Here is a 6,259-nt window from a genome sequence, read left to right as displayed (position 1 = left end):
ATTTGGAGTCAACACCTCAGACTCGTTCTGCTCCTCAAACCATTCCTGAACCATTTTTGCTTTGTGGCAGGACGCATTATCCGGCTGAAAGAGGCCACAGCCACCAGGGAATACCGTTTCCATGAAAGGGGGTACATGGTCTGCAATAATGCTTAGGTAGGTGGTACGTGTCAAAGTAACCTCCACATGGATGGCAGGACCCAAGGTTTCCCATCAGAACATTGCCCAAAGCATCACACTGCCTCCACCGGCTTGCCTTCTTCCCATAGTGCATCCTGGTGCCATGTGTTCCCCAAGTAAGCAGCACACACCCGGCCATACACGTGATGTAAAAGAAAACGTGATTCATCAGACCAGGCCACCTTCTTCCACTTTCGGTGGTGGACAGGGGTCAGCACGGGCACCCTGACTGGTCTGCGGCTATGCAGCCCCATACGCGACAAACTGCGATGCACTGTGTATTCTGACACCTTTCTATCAGAACCAGCATTAACTTCTTGAGCAATTTGAGCTACAGTAGCTCGTCTGTTTGATCGGACCACATGGCCGTTGCTCCCCACGTGCATCAATGAGCCGCCCATGACCCTGTCGCGGTTCACCACTGTTCCTTCCTTGGACCACTTTTGATAGATACTGACCACTGCAGACAGGGAACACCTCACAAGAGCTGTAGTTTTGGAGATGCTCTGACCCAATCGTCTAGCCATCACAATTTGGCACTTGTCAAACTCGCTCAAATCTTTATGCTTGCCCATTTTTCCTGCTTCAAAAAGGACAAAATGTTCACTTGCTGCCTAATATATCCCACCCACTAACATTCATTCATTCAAACAAGCTTTTATGTTAGATGTGATTTCAATCGATTTGACAGCCCTAATTAAAACATTTTATTTATACGTTTATAATTTTTTAGAAAGTAATATTTTTTACAAAACGATATATATTTTTTAATAATAATTAAATAGCTTTTTTCCCCCCACTGAATATTCCAAAGACCCCTATAGCACCCCTTTCCTGCACACACTTTGCTTTTTGTCACAGGCCCTATGAATTTTAGCAGCTAATATATAAAATCACAATTCTTATTGGAGGGCGTGTCCCTCTGAATGTCTTAGGTCAGGTGATTACATCCCTGACGTCAGTACACACGTGAAAATTTCGCGTGGCCAGTGGAGGGCGCTTAAGGACCAGTAACGCTCTTCTTGGCTTTTATTTAAATTGGGTCTTTCCCAATAAGCAAACTAGAACTTTTTTTTATAACTTGTCTGAACTCGTGTCATTGCAATCTAATAACATGTATTTTAGAGTCAGTGAATTGTAGCTTTTCAGATTCTTGTGCCCCTTTTCTAAGGAAACCCATCCTCATGTTGGCACGTTCAGTGCAAAAATGCAGATAAATCCATAGGCTTTTCCAAACCACATTTTTGTCTGTGAGATGCTTTACTTATGACCGCTGTAACGTTTTCTCTTGTGTACGTGCTTGAGTGTGTGTCAGCACAGTACAGCTGGTACCCAAGCATTTCCTGTAGCATTACCTTGCCCTACTAACAATACCTTACAGATTCAAATACATGATTTTGATCTAATTTTTTTTTCAGCACAAGTCTTATCCCACATGGACTGTTTGTGTGATAAGTGGGATTTCTTGAATGTTTTTACAACTCAAGTGTCATAACCATGCTTTCATACTTACAGTACGTACAGTATACAGGACATTTCATAACCATTCTGTGCTGCTTTTGAGTGGGTTTCAGTTAATGCTAATGACGTTCTTCTGACGCTACTTGTCTGAGGCGACAGATTTGTGGTTGTCTTTACCTGTTTTTACTTTTATACACTAGTTTGTGTCGGTTTATACTGGTCTGAGAAGGTCCATAGTCAGTTTGTCTCCTCATGCGCCTAAACATATTATTGGAATGTCTCAATTAGAGGTGATTTATGTCACTCCTGCCTAGCTGTTCATCCCATTTCCTGTGACAGCCTATATGTAACATTATAGTATGCCTTTCCCTCCCTTAACAGTTCACTTGTTTTAGTGTCACCCATTTCTCTCTCTCTCTATCATTGTTTTTCAGGGTGATTCAGCAGTTTGGAATCATGTTTTGGGCTGCGGGGAGCCGTATATTAACCGTTTCTGGCCTTGTTGAAAGGAAATTCAGATTGGGTCGATTTCAGACTATAGATGTTTTTCTAAAATACATATTTCATCACATCTGGCTAAAAACGGTATTCTTCCACGCCCACTCATGAAAAGTGCTGAAATAAAATGTCATTATAAATCCTGTGACAAAACTGATTCATCCGATGCTGACGCACACGTATGTTTCTTATGATCCAAATAATGCTGCAAGGGAAGTATACACTCAGGACGGTATACAAATGAGTTAGGATGTAAACCAACAGGAAACTGTAACATTTGACATGAAGCACTAGAACACATAAGTGACATTACAGAGATGAATGTTATTGTTCCAGATGGTAAAGTGTTTGTAAACTTGTCTGGCAGTCCTAATTGTGTTCTTATGTGTATAATCACATTCTGTTGTGGGTTAAACTTACAGTAGAGGTGAGTGTATTCTCAAGTATGCGTATGTGGTTCATAAGTATGTTGGTTCACACTGTTCAGGAATGAGTGTGTGTGTATGTGTGTGAGCATGAGTCAGGGCACTCCCTAACTCGTGGTACTTTGACGTAAAACAGACAAGACCGAACAGGCTGATCCAACTGGGAAAAACACTGAGGTGGGCGGGGCTTCGTACCGGAAACGCACTTAAAAAGACAGCGAACACAAAAATCCAGCTGGGGCTCGGGGTCAGTTATGGGTTCAGGTATCAAACAGCTGTTGCTCATTATTTCTATCAACAAACACAAGCTCTATGAAACTCTGCTTGATCTGTATATTTAGAGTAAAACCATTTGGATAGGCGGAGTTTTGGCATGCGCATAGTGTGCGTTACAACATAAATGAGGAATGGTATTGGTTTTCTCCTTCACTTGTCGCACTTTCCTGTACGTACCGCCCTCTGTTCTGTCTCCTCCCATTTCCGTTCCTTTTGGAACATTTCCTGGGAGCAACTGAATTAGGAAACTCCAGAAAGAAAAAAGAAAACTCTGCTTGAGTCACTCATGTTCCTACTCAATCATGATCAATGTCAACCCGCAGATGTTAAAACCAAAGAACAGAAATATTTAAATTTAATTTAAAAAAATCAGTAAAGGAGTAGAAAACTAATAAACAAAACAGACTTTTTAGGTGGAAATCCGGTTGTTTTATTGTGCTTCAGTATTTTGAAAAGAAATGTTTGAGGCACTAGCATTGTTCTCAAACCTAGTGAGCATTTTAAGGCATCAAGGCTGGCAAGATAATTATAAATTATTATAAATAGGGCTACTTGAAAATCGTTCAAAACTGAAAAGTAAAGACTTATGTGCAATTAAAAATGCACTGTTTTGCGCTATGTATGTTTGTTTGTTAGAGAAGCAACGTGCTAGCATAGCCTCATGTTAGCATCAAACTCTATTGAAATCAATGGCAAATTGAATCTCCCATAACGCTCTTTGTGTGGCTGCCGTTAGCTTAGCAAAATGCTAATATCAATCTCAACTGCAAGTTGATTCTTCTGTGGCAACAGTCAAAACTGTCTGTCTAGCTATAGCTCGCGTTTATAGAGAAAAACAATTATAAACAGCAAAGTGGTAAAACGTGATATGCAGAGACAAAAAATGCAAGGTCTCGAAACAGGTTTTAAAAAGCTAAACTTCTTTGAACTTGAATGGCGCATTTTTAGAACACCATATGCGCCAAAAAAGGATCAAAAAGAAGGGTACTTTGAGTTTAAAATAATGAAAAATGCTGTTTAACGCATTGTGTGTATCTGTGTATTTTTATGCTTATTAGAGTATCTTGTCATTATTTTAGCTGAATGCTAGCAAGTTGAGTCCCTGTGACACTAAATGAGTGGTGTGTAGAGTTTGCTGCCTATAATGCTGCAGTCTATGTTGGCAGTCGACAGGAAGGCAGCTCACTAGGTTTTGGAGTTGGAACCCACTGAAACCAGCATGAACTATGTAACCCTCAGATTATCCCCATTAAAGTAAGGTCAGTGTATACAAAATAAGTTTTTGCCATTATGACTGGAGCAAAGCAGCTAAAATATCCTCGCAAGTTCCATTATTGCACTTGTTTATGCTTAAGTAAATGGAAAAAAAAACAACAAAAAACTGCTGCTGGCCATTATGTTTTGGGAGGCTGATGGTCTGTTTGAGGGCACCCCTCAACCGCATCTTGTTTTTTTGAGGTTGAGTTTCCTCGGCAACAAGCGCGTGCACTGTAATTTCCTGTTGCTATGTACGCTGCGTGCGCATGCACTCCACTGCAGAGCTTACGTAAAAAGCTAAGCTCGGTGCTTCCCCTTCTTTAGGACAAGCGCTTCCTTCCTCACGCGCACACAAATGCTGTGACCTGCTTAAAAAATTGAGATCTTCCACAACAAGTGTCCTATCGTTCACCACCTTTACATCACAGTCGTCATATCGACGCTTTGTGCGATTGACAGGGGGATGTTTTTATACGCAGAATAGGAAGCGCAAAACAGCATGTTCTCGTACCCTCTGAATCTTCGAAGGCAGGCCTGCTGATGTCTTGCAGAAAATTGTGTGTGCATTTGTTTGATCACCCATTAGTCTATTTCAAATTAAGTGCAATTTAATATTTTATGGGGTTCATTATGGATAGGGCGAATAGGGCGAGGGCCTCCAAAACCTCAGGCCACAGATAAATAGTACAAACTGTGACAACTAGGGCCCTTGGGGCCCCTCAGCACATTCAGAACAAGCTGACTACTGTGGCCCCTGACTGCATTTTTTATTTTTCTAATGGTATCTTAACAAAAACACACATTTTCTAGTTTGTTTAGCAAAATCGTCCTTGTTATTTTCCCTACGCTGTTAGAAACAATGTGCTAAAATTGTAGCCTGACAAGCCAGACCCACATCAAGATGTTGGGTCTGGAAACTCACCATTGACAGGGCTCAACCCAAGGGGCGGGATAAACGGTTGTCTTTCAAATTCCCTCTGCACGCAATTGGATAGCGCCATGACCGCCACAAACAAACAGAGAGAAGAAGAAGGTGAAGCCGAGCTAACGTTAGTTGATAGACTTTCGCCGTATCCGGTAGGCAAATTTCCGAACATATATTTCTCAAAGAAAAGCTTAACTCCAAGTCTTCCAGAGTCATGGCCAAAGCCGATTCAAAAGACCGCTGTTCGTCAGCTTTGTTTACGAGTAGCACGCAGATCCTTCGCAACTCTGCCGTGACGTGCCGTCATTATGTTAAGCCCGCCCACCGACTCTACACACGCTGTGATTGGCCTGACCAGAGTTTGGCTTTTCCAGCTCTCAGGTCTACCGTGAGTTACTAGACTACACTCGCGGCAAAATAAATTTTCTGCCGCTAGGGTGCGTCTAGATTTCTAGGGTACTAAAATTGTACACTTGCTACAATTGTACAACACCACAAAGACTACAGTCAACGGCCGACTAGCATGAGAGGAAATAACTCTATACCAGCAGATGACAGTAGTCTGTAAACAACCATTACCATTTTGAATATTAATCATGTTGATTATGTCGCTATGAAAACATTGACATATCGGAATGCTCAGGTAAGATGATGTAAAATCATCTTTTGCTTTCCTTCTTTCACACTGGTTTGCTAAACTGAACAGCAATTCAGAGTGATCTCTCTCACTAGCTGAGTTTCCATCCAAAAGTTTCCATCCAATCTTTTCAAAGTTTGCAAAAAACAAACAAACAAATGCGAATTAAGTGTTTCCATGCAAGTTGTTCGAGCGGATGAAGGTGGTATTGGTAACCTAGTAACAACAGTAAATGAAACGCCATCAGCTGAAACAGCCGATTAGTCACATGGGCGTTCAATCTCCCATTATTCGCATTAACTCTTTTTCGCACTGTTCAAAAACCATCTCAAATGAATGTAAAAACTTTTTTTTGTGAATTAAGGGGAAATTTGGCGTTTCCATCACTCGTTTCTGATGTAATACTTCAAAATGTGCATAAAAATATGGTGATGGAAACCCTACTGACTGCCCGACGCCATTTCAACATGCTCAGCTGGCCAAACAGCCACGACAGGGTTTGACTCAACGGGACCAACAGTGTGGAACACGCTGCAAAAACTGAGCTGACAAACTTTCAACGATGGCCCAACTTTGGCTGATGGTTGGCTTAGTGTGTCA

The sequence above is a fragment of the Gobio gobio genome, assembly GCF_949357685.1.
Source record: "Gobio gobio genome assembly, chromosome: 10".
Taxonomy (NCBI): domain Eukaryota; kingdom Metazoa; phylum Chordata; class Actinopteri; order Cypriniformes; family Gobionidae; genus Gobio; species Gobio gobio.
This window is presented reverse-complemented; position numbering follows the sequence as displayed.